Source organism: Leuciscus leuciscus (assembly GCF_965113295.1).
Source record: "Leuciscus leuciscus genome assembly, chromosome: 2".
In the NCBI taxonomy this organism is placed as follows: Eukaryota; Metazoa; Chordata; class Actinopteri; order Cypriniformes; family Leuciscidae; genus Leuciscus; species Leuciscus leuciscus.
This window is the reverse complement of record NC_138726.1, coordinates 31503627-31519522: the sequence shown is the minus strand read 5'-3', so window position 1 is coordinate 31519522 and position 15896 is coordinate 31503627. Positions and strand designations below refer to the sequence as shown.

General features: G+C 38.2%; 1 protein-coding gene across 2 annotated transcripts in view; it reads right to left on the bottom strand.

The window, feature by feature from the left end:
* Positions 1-15896, bottom strand: part of cdh8 (cadherin 8) — a 406841-nt gene that overhangs the window by 352518 nt on the left and 38427 nt on the right. The window lies entirely within an intron of this gene.

Here is a 15896-nt window from a genome sequence, read left to right as displayed (position 1 = left end):
TTCAGATTCCCAAATCCATGTTGGCGCTTCTTCTTTTCAGTTGAGCCCACTCATTTTCTATAGGGTTCAGGTCAGGGACTGGGATGGCCATTGCAGATGCTTGGTTTTGTGCTCAGTGACCCATTTTTGTTTTGATTTTGATGTTTGTTTTTGGATCACTGTCCTGTTGGAAGATCCAAACATGGCCCGTTATAAGATTTCTAGCAGAGGTTGTCAGGTTTTGATTTTTTATCTGTTGGTATTTGATCGAATCCATGATGCCATGTATCTGAACAAGATGTCCAGGACAGGACCTCTGGCAGAAAATTAGGCCGACAAGCATTAAAGATACAGCAGAGTATTTCATTTTACACATAGGGTACTTTTTTATCCCTGTGTGCACCAAACCCATATTAAGTGTTTGCTGCCAAAAAGCAATTTTATTTTGTTTCATCTGACCAAAATATTTAATAAAAGGGGGCACATAATTGTTCCCAACGTGTTTTGGAGAAAAAATATGTATTTCATAATGTGATTCCCCTTAATCAAAAAGTTGCCCCCTTGGGCAAATAAAAAATGTATCTGCATTGTTAATCCTTTTCCAGGATAATTCTGACCAGCACTGTGTGTGTGTGTGTGTGTGTGTGTGTGTAATTATTAAAATATTATTAATATTTTAATAATATTTTATAGTATAATAATTTGATATATTTAATTTTATTCATTTGGAATGTGGCAACGTCATAAGCCATGCCATAAATGTGGTCGAAGTGAATATTTCTGGCCCTCCAGTTGGCTTGACGTACTGGGTGTATTACAGCTCAGTTTTTGGCTGTGTCTAGACTGAGATAAGTATTGAAGCACTCAGGAGAATAAATGACACATCGAAGTGATTGTGATCATCACAAAACACGCCGGCCAAGTCTGCACCCCCTCACCAGAAGAAGTGAAAAGAGGAAAGGATAGGTGATAAACGGCAGCACTGAGCAGGTGGAAGAGGGTATGTGTGTCTGTGAGTGTGGTGTAAAGGTGAGGCAATGAGCTAACGGTGTGTCTGACTTCCTGTAAGCATGATGGGACCATCAAAGTTGACATATAACTATCACGGTGTGCGCAGAGCAGTCAGACAGGGATGAAAAGCATCACGGTCAAAGGAGTTGGGAGGACGTGGGAGTGGACGAAGGCATTGATCCCCTGCCATAGTAACGGCACCAAACATAGCACCTCTGTCATGACAATTGCACACGATATGGATGCAGTGATGGCTTCGGCTACACCCTGACTGGTAGTATGAGGGAAAAGGGAATCTCACAAACCAAACCTTTGGCCTCAGACAAAATGGCCTGGGTGAGAAGGGTTAACACATTTGCTGAGAGCTTCTCAAAGGTAAGACCAAACCCAGCGAACGTGACTGGAGAGTAAATGTTTCAGTCAGCCATATAGGAAGCGCTCCTGGTGCCTTCTGACAAGCAATCCATCAAAGGGAACACACATACTCTCATATACACCAGTTTACACACCTGCACACGCATATACCTGCAGGGATTTGTTCAAATAAATGATGGATAAAAAGAAAGAAAAACATAGAAAATGAATGGGTTTCCTTAAGTATCTGATTAAGTGTGGCATTTAAAAAGGGTTCTCTTCGCCATACGTGCTTACAATTAGCCAAAAGACCTGAGTTGACACGGTAGCTCTTGTAAGAGCCAAACATAAGTGTTGTCAAAGATGCTTGGATTGCAATAAAATCTGAATTCAAAACTGAATGATGCAACAGGTTTAACCACAAAAACCTGTTTTTAAATGTTTGGAGTATAGCTATTTGGGACAGGAGGGGGGAGATGACAGCGATTTTCATAAGTAGAGGAGATGTTCAGTGGAGCACAGGCCTGCTTTAATGGGACAGTCCCCTGTGAGAACCACAAAGACTTCATGCAGTAGAGATTTACCGTTTGATCTCTCCATCTTATCTGTTTCTTTTTCAAATGACCTTGCGGTGCAGACTTTTATGCCTAGCCTTTTATTCTGAGCCATGATTGGATGCTCCTCTAAGCTTAGATCTGCGCTGTGTGATGGATGCATTTCCCTCTCTTTTATTTCCCCCCAACCCAGACAGCCACCAATGAATCTTCTGTTGTGCGACCCCTGTAAGAAGACTTTTCATGGAGACCTTTCCTCAAACACCTTTTTTTCCTGACACATCATCCCGGTTAGCCCGAGCAACACAAATGCGTTTGAGCTCTGGTTGTCCTTCGCTTGAAAAGCCTATGTGTAATGGTGCAATGAGAGATCTTGATCACATGCTTCTCTGTGGTTGTGCATTTACTCTGAATACTGCCGCTCATCAGAATATACACCAATAAAAGGACTATAAAGAGCAAATAAAAACACATTGCCCACAGGATGCAATCAGCGCTTTTAATTTGGGAGGGAAACGCTGAATGCCTATGGGGAGTACATACTGCTGCTATGCCATTGCTTAATAACGTTCATAAAGAGAGAGAGAGAGAGAGAGAGAGAGAGAGAGAGAGAGAGAGAGAGAGAGAGAGAGAGACTGTGGATTTATCGCTGTACTAGGAAGATGATGGTAATCAAGAGCAAAACACAGAGAAAAGTAGAAATAGGAGCACAATGAAATAAGGTCCTAGGGTGAGGAGTGAAAGAGAAAGCCTTGACGCAACATTAAATATCCACACTGTGTCTCTTGCATAATTAATAGACAAAGGAGATTTTGAACAGAGGGCCGTCTGTGAGAAAGCGGCCAGGCGTCATATCAGATATAAATAAGCAGTGCCACCGGCAAGAGTGTAGATTAGAACACTCAAGCATTCACCAAAATCTCCGCTGTCCTCTACCGAATGCTGCTCATGTAAGGCAGTCTGATCTAAAGAGGTACAGAAATCCATAGACAAATTATACAAATTTTAAATTGCTGTTAAAATGATTGATGTAAAATAAGAAAAATATAAATCTAATTAAATTAAATAATATTATAATATAATTTAACACAGCTAATACAAATACATTACCTTATGAGACATTTCGAGATCACAAATCAAATAAGCAATTTTGTGAGCATGCAAACTTTATGAAGTCATATTTTCCTTCAATTGTCATCCATCTATCTATCCGTCCGGCCGGCCATCTATCTATCTATCTATCTATCTATCTCAGTGATGCGCGGGTCAATGTATAAACAACCCGCACCCGACCGACGTTTTCAACTAACCCGCCCGCAACTCGGACCGCAAAAAAAAAAAGAAGAAAATATTGTACCCGACCCGCTTCCTGACCCGCATTTTTTTAAAGTAGTAAATGCATAGCAAGAAGTAGGCTACACATGACAAAGCCAGCACTTTGGTCATCATCTTTCATTATTTCGGCAAATGTCTCCCACATTTTGCTCTTTCTGTTTTTTGTATTTGCGGAGCTTCCACTCCCCAGTCTTCACCTTTTCTCTTGCCGCCTCCATCTCTACCTGCAGACTGAGCTCGTGCCTTCGCGCCAGTTATTCAGCCAATAAAGTGTAGGCCTATGTATTTCATAGAAAATTGCATGTGAGCGGAGTGTGGAGCGGGAGCGAGCGGGCGGATCTTGGACAGAGCGCAGAGCGGCATTTTTAAAAGGATGGAGCGTCGCCCTATTTCCCGCTCCAATTTCGCTCCGCGCACACCACGATTCTGAAGCATGCTCAGCCTGACTCAGTTGATGACTGCAAGATGGATTCTATTTTCAGTCAAAACTCGGCTCAATAATGGAGTTCAAAAAGTAGGCTACTTCAAAAAGGAAAATAAGAAGTCATACAGGTAGGCTACACTATAATATAAAACTAACTATAATGTGGTAGAAGAAAACGAATGTGGAGACATCGTTTCAGTCAGTAAAGATTCATTTTGGAATCTAAAAAGACACATCTCTCGAAAACATGCAGTGTGCTATCTGAACACGCTGGGAAGAAAGCAAAAGGTTAGCAAATTGAATGGCCTACGGTAACTTGTAACAAAGTGTAAATTAAATATAATGTAATATTCAAACAATTGATACAAGCCCATTTCAATTTTAATCCTGCGCGCTGCGCAAAAGTTCAGTTATAAGAATGTTGGCCTAATAGAATTTAGCCAACTTTTAAAACGTTTATGTATATTTTTTTATATTTTTGTTTATATAAATTTTATTTATATTATTAGGCCCATTTATTCGTTTTATTTTACAGCAGTTTATGTGTACAATGGATATAAGCCCATTTAAATTTTAATCGTGCGCGTTGCGCAAAAGTTAACTTATCAAAATTCTGGCCTAATAGTAAATTTATTTAAAAGAAATGTATGTAGGCTATATTTTTGTTTATATAATTGTTATTTATATTATTAGGCCCATTTATTCGTTAAATTTTACAGGACTTTGTGTAGGCTATATTCCTTATAGCCTAGGCCTAATTTGAAATAAAACATTTCTATTTGAAAAATGTTGTTGTTGCTCATTAGTTGTTTAGGAGGTAAGGCTGTGGTCTAAGCTAACAGTGATATACATGTAGATTTTTTTTTCCTTTTTTGGAGCGAGCGAGGGGCGATTTTGGTGGAGCGCGGAGCAAACTGCGTTGAGCGCTGAGCGATAAGCGGAGCGGCCTGATGTTTGAGCGGGGGAGCGGAGGGGTGGACAGTTCCGTGAGCGATGAGCGGAGATTCTCACCGCTCCACTCCGCTCATATGCTCTCTAGTACTATATAAATTACAAAGGTTTAATTGGCATCTTTATTTCAAACGACCCGACCGACCGCGACCCGAATATCATTAAAAATATTTTTGGATGACTCGTAACCGCGGGTGACCGCGGGTGACCGCAGGCACCCGCTCATTTCGGATCAACCCGCGCATCACTGATCTATCTATCTATCTATCTATCTATCTATCTATCTATCTATCTATCTATCTATCTATCTATCTATCTATCTATCTATCTATCTATCTAGTTGTTAAAACGCAGAGCTATTTATATTGGATCTGACAAAGAGTTCTACAGTGTAACGTGATGTGGTTATCTCAGTCATATTAAATGCATACAGTTTGTAAACATTAAATGCTTGTGTTCAAGGAAACACACAAACACACACACGTTACACATGCAGATCATTTCAGAATGAGAGTAGTACATATTTCTGCTGACCACTGCCTCCAAATACAATCTTTCTAAAGGGGACCTATTATGCATAATTAACTTTTATAAGGTGTTTGAACACTGGTGTGTGTCCGCAGTGTGTGAGAACAACCAACATATAATGGTAAAAAATCCACTAACTCATTTTTATTTATAATTCCCCTAAATCAAAAGCAGTCTCTTCAAACGAGCTGATTCAGACTCTTCCCTACAATGACATCATCAAGAGAAGCCCCGCCCACAGCCAGTGATGATCTGCCCTATTAGCATAAACAGGGTGCTTCTCATTTCTTATTTGTGCACCCCCTGTCGGATGCGAGGGAAGGCTGCAAGGAAATAAAATGAGGAAGGAGGAATCGAAGGAAAGGTTATTTATACATTGGAATACTTAATCACTCGAGCGTCACTTTACAGCGTCATTAGCAGTGCTCAAAAGATCTGTCCTTATGTTGTTAAAGTTTGGTTATTTAAGAAATTCATAACAAATAATAATAAAGCAAGATACACTGTTGAAATATATGAGATGTGTGGTTTATTTAAACTGCAAAGGTAAAGTATAAATTAAAATTATTGCGACAGATGTGAAGGGGGAGGAAAATGTATACGTGCGTCATGTTTAGTCGATAAAACACTTCAGCAAAGGATACACCTGTGTGTCCTCGCTCATGACTCCTCTGGAAGCCTCCTCACTCCTCGATCCTCGATCCTCGATCCTCGATCCTCGATCCTCGCCTCCTCGCAGTGCAATTAGAGAATTGAGATGTCCTTCAAGATGGCTGGACTCGATCAGTTTCCGGGTCATAGGATGGAGGACTGAGGAGCGAGGCTGCACCCACAGCCCTGAGTGAGAAGCACAGTGTCCGCCATTTCTGTATCCTCGCTGTAGCAGCTGTTGTTGTACAATGTCTGCGCAAAAGAGGCATTACAAGTGTTGTGTTTTGGGATGTACAAATGCAGATAAGAATCTTCATAGACTCCCGCCATTCGAGTCATTGAGTACATTTTGGATAAATTTAATTTTTAAAAGGAAATGTCCCAAAGAAAACCTAAAGTCTCATAAGTTTGGCGCCAATCCTTTTGTACCATACTGCTTCACAAACAAGGGTTCTTTTCAACACTGGATTTTCAAAAAGGTTGATTCTGAAAGATGGGTCAATAGCAACTATTTGTGCGCAAACTTCAGACCCTGTCAAAGTAGCACACGTCATATGTTGTCCTTCCCAATTGCCTTTCTAAAATAGCTTGTTGGCACTCTGTACGGCTAATCTTGCTAAAGCTACCATTGTCTCTGCCTGTTTTCACTGATAATGCCCTCACGTGCCATTAGAATTATTGTAAAAACTAATTTCCTAGTTAAAAATTGCACATGGACGCCGTTTGAAGTCGCCCACTTGAATGCGACAAGCTACTGACACTTTCTGACATTTTCAGTGCGTGAGATTATCCTGGATTGTTGTTGCCTGTATGCCAGAACATGAGCACTTGAAGCAATGCCTTCTTCTTGCAAGGGGGCCAGGAGCACCAGCTCATTTGCATTTAAAGGGACACACACAAAAACAGCGCTTTTTGCTCACTCCGAAAAAGTGGCAATTTTAACACCTTCTTTTTCAGGTAAGATCTGGCAAGCCCATTTGTAATTTTAATGTGTCTGGCTTCAGGTGTCATTCGCTTGCAGTTATTTTTAGCTGTACAAAACAGCTCGTAATGCTGCTTGATATTGCAACATGGTACTTCTTACCATGTTATTATAATGTAGTGTCTTAATTATAAACACGCTCGTTTGTAGCGCATGTTTTACATTTTTCTGCAATTTGATATATTCTTCTCGTTATTTCCCAATAGTGGATAATAAATCGGAAGTCTCGCACATTCACAGAAAACACCTTACTTGTGCGTTGAAAAATATGTGGATCTGTGGGGTATTTTGAGCTAAAACTTCACATACACACTCTGGGGACATAAGATACTTATTTTATATCTTGTAAAAAGGGGCATAATAGGTCCCCTTTAAAATACAATTTGAAAAATCTCACAAATTTGGTTCCCACATATTTCTTAAGACATGCCATGAATGTGTTTGCACTACTCAGTCAAATATTTCATTGTATAGTTCAAGCGATTTAATAGCTGAATAGAAGCTACTGCAAATATGTTAAGCTTCAACAGTTTTTGAAGGTTCTTGGCGGCATTTCATGGCTTTTGTTCTGAGATAATATCCAATCTGCAGTGAATCAGGTCAATTAGGGCTACTGAAACTGCAACGACAAGTCCATCTCATATTGGAGCATTGAAAAATGGCATGTATCTATCATTCAGCTCACGTTTAGGATGAGGAAGATAGGTCTGAGTGATGTGAGGTTAGCTTCACCTCCATGCTTTCCCTTATCATGAGAGACAGATAATGTCAGTGTCCACCTCAGTGCTGATTACACTGTCATATGGCATCAGTGTCATTCTCTAAGCCAACACAATACCCCCCTGGGCCCATTAGTGGTGGCCTGGGCTATTTATGGGCTCTCCTCATCGCTCAACTGCGAAAACATTCTCTCCTCTCTTTTTCGTCGCCTGTTGTCTATTTCCAACCCTATTTCTTTTCTGCTGTTCTCCTCTGTGAAAGGGATAACTTTTGAAAAGCATACTGTGTATATATATATATAATAAAATAAAAAATAAAATAAACTTTTCTTTTGCATTATTATTTTGAGCCCTAGTACATGATTACTGCACTGGTTTTAAGCCAGGGGTTTTCAAACTGGGGGCCGCCAGGGGGGGCCGCAGCAAGTTGAAAAAAAAAAGCGGGAAAAAAAGGTTAAAAAACGTCACAAAAAAAAAAGTGTTAATATGAGTATTGTTATGAAATAACATTATAATAATTTGTTGCATAGCCTATCTGAACATTAAACTTTTAATGCTAATCTTTTAGAGATGAACTGATTGATCGGCTGGTGACCAGAATTGGCCGATTTTCGGGCGATTGTCAGTCTGACATATGCCGATTCAAATGCACTCGGGCGCCGCATGATTAACATTGCGTAACATCAGCATCACACGTGCACACAGAACGCACATGTAGGAAACCTTGTGAATTACGGCCGTTTTAGACCGTGAGCGGCGCGTGAGCAGCGCAAATTTTTTTTCGCCGTGCATGTTCAGTGAGTGCATTCACACCGCGAGCAGGAGCAGTGCGTGAGCGTCAAGCAGGAGCGTCGCGTGCCGTGAGCAGTAGTGAAGCGGAGGGTTTCGGCGCCGAGTCTATTTTTGCTGCGCTGCGCTGCTCACGCTCAATTAAAGCGAAAGCACACTTTTGATGGACAAAATAAATATGATTTCACACAAAAAGTACCAAAAATGCACATAATTTGCATGTAGGCTATAGTGTGTTTTAACAAGAACTGGAGTAGGCTATGTCAGAAAAGAAAATGAAGACTCAAAAATATTTATAGAAAATGTACCCATTTAAACTTGTTTTTATTAATCAGTTTGGGTAAAAGTGGTGTTTTATAAAAAAAATATATTTATAGAAAATAAATATTTGTGTGTGCTGTAAAGTGGTTAGAAAAAATGAAAACAGAATCGGCTAAAATCTGTATCGGCAGGTCAAACTCAATGAAAAATCGGAATCGGTCTTGAAAATTGTAATCGGTTCATCTCTATAATCTTTCTGATTGGCTGGTATCAAACACCATCACATAATCTGATGTTCACCTAGATGTTTTATTTATCTATTTCTACATTTGCCGCAGTATTGTCGATGGGTTCAATAACACATCCTGCAAAAGGGGGGCCTTGGCCAGAACCTAGTAGTATTTGGGGGGCCTTGTCATGGAAAAGTTTGGGAACCCCTGGTCTAAGCAATTTTTGATGGGTAGAAAGTTACACTAATAGCTCACTTTAAACCTTAAAAAACCATTTTGTCTTAGTGTTAAATTAATGATATAAATGTAAAAATGTAAATGATAGCATAAATTACAGTGAATATGTATGCTTCAAAAATGGAAAGACATATAGATGAAGTTAGCTTTTCATAAAGACCTGGTATTCGTCAAAAAAAAAAAAAAAAAAAAAAAAAAAAAAAAAAAATCCAACAATACAAAAGGAGAGTTGATGGAAATGGATTTAACTGTCTATTGTACTTTCATCTCTTTTCATGAGCAGTTGAACATGACTGCAGTAGGATAAGGGGCAGAGTCAGTGGAGTGGAGTAAGATCATTTTGTAAGCTCTTTTTTCATGATTCACATTTTATGTATGGCACTGATGTCCAGGCAGCGAGAGAGGTGGTTTCAAAGAAAATGTGCTGAAACCAGTACTACAGTAGCACATTTACGGGAAGAATTGCTTACATCTTATTCACCAAGGCCATTTCAACTGAAAATCCATTTCACTCACACCTGTTGCAAAACCTCTGTGGATTTATAAGTCAGTAATATAAATATAATAGTAACTGACAGCCAGGCTTTATGCAAAAAGAAGTCCAGCCCCGTTGTAATAGCAACAGCTTGTTTCTGAATATGCTATGAAACGAGAGGAAAATAAGTTGGATCTTTTCACAGAGAAAGGATCATTATAACAGAATATATCCTATCATATGATATAGATACTGTATATTATGTTATAATGATCCTTTCTCTGTGAAAATATCTAACTTATTTAACTATGTTACTATATATATATATATATATATATATATATATTACATTTACAGTTACACACACACACTTTCAGAGTAGAAGTAGTACACATTTCTGCTGACCACTACCTCGTGGTCTTTTCTGAAGATGGCTGGACGTGGTTTGGCTGCAGTGGGTTAACTCACTGACCCTCAAAACCCAGCTGAGGCCATGGGCAAACCTCAGCGTGGAGTCTGACCAGCAGATGTGCTTCCGCAGCGGCCCAGCTGCACACCATGTTAAAGGCCCAGCACCCCCTACTTCCTCCTCCATCTGCCACCGCCACAAACCACATTACATGCTCAAGTATGAAACCGTAAACCATTGGAAAATACCAGAGAAATATCCCAGCTAACAAAAATGTGTAATGACAACATTTAGCTAATGTTCCCATTGAGCTATGAAAATGTTTCTGAAATTTCTGAATGTTCTCTGAAAGTTCAAAACATCCAGTTTTTTTAATGTTTTAAAAAGGTTTTTGTGTGTGTGTGTGTGTATTTTTTTGTTATGCATACGTTAAAAGGGTTTCACCCAATTTTTTTTTTAATTCATATCATTCCAAACACGTAAGACTTTGGAACGCAAATGAAGATCGTTTTAATAAAATCTGAGCGATTTCTGTCCCTCCATAGTTACGCAACTGACACTTTGACGCTTTAAAAAGTTCATAAAGAGATCGTAAAACTAATCCACATGAATTGAGTGGCTTAATCCAAATTTTCTGAAGAGACACAATTGCTTTATATACTGAAGATATTTAATTTAAGCTTTTATTTAGGGTAGTATGCATTCTTCAGAAATTTTTTGTTAAACCACTCAATTCATATTGATTTGTTTTAAGATCTCTTTACAAACTTTTTGAAGCGCCACAGTGGTAGTTGTGGAGCTGTCAATGGAGAGTAGAGAACTGACAAAATAAATAAATGAAAAATAAATGAGTATGAATGAAACAGACATTCTATGAAAAATCTGAAAAATAGAAATAGAAAAATATTTCTATTATTTATAATAATCCTATATTTTTCTAAAATAGAAAAAATATAGGAACACATTTTTTCTCCAGTGTAGAGATGTGTACAGTAGTTTTTTTTTTCTCTCTCTCTCAGTGAATGCATAAGATTTTCTGACAAAAATAAAGAAATTAGACATTTTTATCATAACAATTTAATATTTCATAATAAAAACTTGTACCTTTAATTTCTACACTTTATCTACACTTAACCTCTGTAGCACCAGTGCTATGTGCATTTTTGTATTATTTTTATTTTTTTTACGTGCATCCCTGTCTTTACCCTATATGCCAAAATGAGCTTAGCAACAAATAAACTCTACCTCTGTCATGGCTTATTAACAGAACATAACATATATCAAATTTGGCCAAGCAATCATGTATTTTCATGGTCTTGACAGGAATTAAGTCATTAGAGATACTGACAGCAAAATAGAATAATTAGAAGCTGGTAATTACTGTAAAAACCTACGTACTGCCTATGGCTCTGACAATTTCATGTGAAAGCAGTCTCTATTTGGCGTGATACTGAATGTATCTAGCATGTACCTCGGTATAATTAGATCACAACTCAAGCTGCCCTAGAGTGTTAAAGAGAGGCTACAAAAGGGGATGACTTTATCTGCAGAATGCTTAAACTATTCAAGCAGGGTGATTTAGATGCAAACTTAGATGCAATATTAATAAAATAAGCCCTTGACATGTTGCCCTGCACATTTCTTATATACAACTTTTTTTTTTTGTTTTGTTTGTTGTTTGTTCAACTGTATGTGAGCACACCCTTTATGGCCAATTCATATCAAGGCTCAACTAATGCTACAGACATATTTCTTGGAGAGATTTAAGCATATCTAGAAACTTTTGAGCCAGACATAATGTTTGCTTGCTCCTGGTTTGGCAGCTGAGGAAGTCTGCTCTGAAGGCAGTAATTTGTCAGATGCAGGGGTGAATGTAATTCAAAATGTAAATGTTTAAATCATGAGCTTCATCCATTAAAAGCTGTACTTTCAAGTATACTGAACAAGAGTTAAGCATTAAAGGAATATTCCAAGTTTAATACAAGTTAGCCCTAATCCACAGCACTTACCACGAACATGAACCAGCAAAAAACTGTTACAGTGAGGCACTAAAAATAGAAATGAATGAGGCTAATCTGTAATCGTTAAAATATTCACCGTTTCAGTGTATAGCCACATAGCCACAAGATGTAAAAATGTGCATTAACATGACTTTAGTGTAAGAAAAAAATCACTTACCAACCTTTTTGGTGTAAAGTTATATGCAATTTTACAACTTCACTGACGACATAACCATAAAACACAGATAATGACAATTTATAGTTTAAATAATAGACAGCTTGTAGCAGAAGTAATGTAAAAACAAAACAAAAAGAAACTTTTGCCATAACCATGCACGGGAATACACACCTGTAAAATAAACCCATTAAAAAATATTCCAATACGTTTTAGCGTATTTAAGGCAGTGTGCAGACTGTAAATGTACATGGGCTGATAACTTAAAATGTGTGAGCAGTATGCTGGAAATGTGTTATCTATTTCCATAAATATGCCTCAGAAAATAGCTTCCAAATCATTGTCAAAAATCCCCCTGACAAGACCTTATTTATTTTTTACCTGCCAGGAATATGGCGTGCATAATCAGAAATGTTATTAGAAGAACAGACCCCTCGTCTGTTAGCCCTGTTACCGGAGCTCGTAATAACTCTGAAAATGCAAATGAACTCTGGGTAATCTATTAATGTCACTTCAATTTTATATCAGCACTCCAATTTAGCAGATCCTGACACATTCCTGCGCACTGTCTCCGTACACGGGTTTTGCCAGGAAAGAGCGGGCACACAGCAAGCAGGGCGGAGGAGCCATGTGCCATCTGTCTATTCCCGACTTTATTACCCGACTCCATAATGAAGCCCCCGTCGCCGAGGCCTCACACACACTCGACTTTCAGATGACAAAAACAACTTTCCCAGCTTTATTTTTCCTTGTAGCAATTATTCCTTCTTCCGTGGAAGGGAGGTGGTATGGACAACTCAACGTTAATTACCCCAATAGTCACTTCAAGTAGACTTGCTAATTTCAACAATGTAACAATCCTCTTGTCAGCAGCAGAAGGCAGGGAGCTTTGTAATGCCAGCATATGGTTTGAAGACCTGAAGGGGGAATTCGCCTGCTTGTATTGGCCTTAGAGTCAAAGACCCCATTAGTGAAAAAACAGACTCCGTAATCCATGAGATTTGTCCAATCCATGCGAATGAGTGATCATTGCCCATTGTGGACAGACCAACGTCAGTGAGTAATAGTCTTAAATTATTCAAAGTTAAATTGAAAAATTTGATAATTTCTGGAATATCCATACAATATTCTAGGGGGAAAACTTGCATCCATGAGCTTTCATGAAATGTTTATAGTTGAGAAGGTGGAGGATTTGTCTCGCCTCACATAGCCTTTCGACTCATTTATTCTTTGGTCTCTCGAGGCTTTGATGATCTAAAGATCTTGGAGATTGCTGATGACATTATGCAAAGTACAGTAGTATCCGAGCATTATTTGAATTATATTATAGTATTATATTGCATTATTTTACTCATACATACTACCCAACTAAAAACAACTCCATCAATCATTAGTTTGAGCAATGACTTCACGCTACCATTGGTTTCTCTTTCTTTTTAAGAGGGTTTATTTTTCATTATAAAAACACTATAACAAACTAGTGTTGTCACAACACTGGGATTTTTTAACTTCTAACTTTTAACTTCTTTTTTAAGCTTTTTAAATACCTTGAAAAATATATATTTTCAATACTATTATATTATATTCAATACCCGATAACACAGGGGCAAGATTGTTTACTTTTTACCACAGAGTAGATTCTACAAAGTAGATTCATCATGCCCAGTAGCTCTGTCTACATTTTTTGGGGAAATTCTGTGAATGTGAAAATAAAAGAGACTTGTCAACTTACAGAGAGAGCGAGAAAGCAGCTGGTAACTGAGTATTGATACTGTGGAAAAGGAGCAGTGTTGAGTTTAATTTATTACAAGTAACACGATTTACGTAATCACATTACTTTTTTCATCTAACTATTAATGTAATGCATTACTTTTAATTTTACAACAAAATATCTGAGTTACTTTTTAAAATAAATAATGCAAATTACTTTGTTTTCCCTTTTATTGACTGACACCTCTCCTGTTCCTATGTTGAGATAAATCGTGAGTAAGTGCAGAGGCGTTGTGTGCACTGCACAGTGTGAACAGAATTGTTATTGTAGTTCCTGACTAAATGTTAGCATGCATTTACTTATCTCACTTGCACAAACACAGATTCAGTATTCATCAAAATGAATAAAAACAGTGAAATGCTAATTATAATCATTAAATATGTTAAATTACACAAATATACTTTATGTATTTGATCTCACTTTATTAACCAGTGTCTTTGCTGATGATCCAATTCAACCATATTAACAAGTGTGTGTGTGTGTGTGTGTGTGTGTGTGTGTGTGTGTGTGTGTGTGTCTGTGTGTCTGTGTGTGTGTCTGTGTCTGTGTCTGTGTGTGTGTGTGTGTGTGTGTGTGTGTGTGTGTGTGTGTGTGTGTGTGTGTGTGTGTGTGTGTGTGTGTGTGTGTGTGTGTGTGTGTGTTTTACTGCTGAAATAAGAGAGTTGAACTTTCTTCTCCTGTATCCAATTCTTCTGCGGTCCAGCATGGCAGCACAGCTGAACGGCTTATTTGAGCTGAGCCCTTTACTGTACAGACACACATTTGCTCTTCAGCCTGAGGCTTATTCATTTAATTTTTAGTGTGAAAGGGTCTTTACATTTGCCAAAAATAGAACTTTTGTGTTTTTGTTATTAAAAACAAACAAGCAAGACCAACCCGGGTGAGAAAAATCAATGCAAAATAAAAGTAAGTTGGTAAGTTTCATTTAAAAAAAAGCCACATTTTGAGCAAAAAGCTGAGGAAATCACATTCTTTGTCAAAGGCTGCATCCATATCGGATTCAGAACGATGATCAAAACATATATGGACTCGATCGAGTCCATCATCACCCCCAAAGGTTGTACAGTCCTCGTCCTGGGTCGATATTTCATTCAGTAACATTAAGCAGTTTTGATTTATATGCTGTTTAATGTTGATGATCGCGTTATTTTACATATACATCTGCTTACATGTGCTATCGCTTGTTTCTGCTTCTTCTTCACATGTCTTTTGATCAGGAGATTCAGTACTCTTTCAGAAGGTGTCTAATAGTGCCCCCTATAACACATCTTCTGAACTTCAGGAACCCAAACAAACCTCACAACTTCTTCACAAAACTTATTGTCAGACCTTTATTAGAAAACAAATCATGCGACATGAGGATGAGAAGTAAACTTCTGTGATTTGTGTACATGAGACAGAAAATAAAAGAGGCTTCCTCATTTGTCTGTTTGTTGTTTTTCTCTCCCAGCCAAAGAGCTTTTGATTCTCTCTATGAGTGTCTCCCACAACATAAATACTTTATAAGACCAAAACAAGTCATTGAGAATGCCTTTCAAGCAAACAAGAGAACATCAGCTAATGTTTAATTGATCAGCAGTGACAAAAGGAAAGAACAATCGTGAAAGAATTCAACTTCAGGCATCTTTTGCTGTATTCCCTTTCCTGCCCTCCTCCATCATCACTGTGCTTTTCACCCTCACCGTCTGCTGTATCCCACACTTCACTGTCAAATCCCTCAGAAAACTACACGGAGGATTTCAATTGAGTGCATTAGTCTGAAAGCAGAACAGAGAAAAAAGACTCTCACCTATAGCTCCATTTCTGTATGCTCTAAGTGCTCAGAAAGTATGACAGAACAAACGCAGAGGAGAAAATGCCCATATGAAGAAGTCAAGGTTTTAAAGGAAACAAGGAAGCCCTGTGTTACACATGACTGGGTTATAATGTACTTGAAGAAGGGCGATATTCCCCCAATTGCTTTCTACACTTCAAAAGAAAGCATTGGGTCGGGAGATAAAAAAACACTTGAAGCACAGGGCAGCTTTAGTTCTGTTTTCCATTAATCATTTTATTAATGGC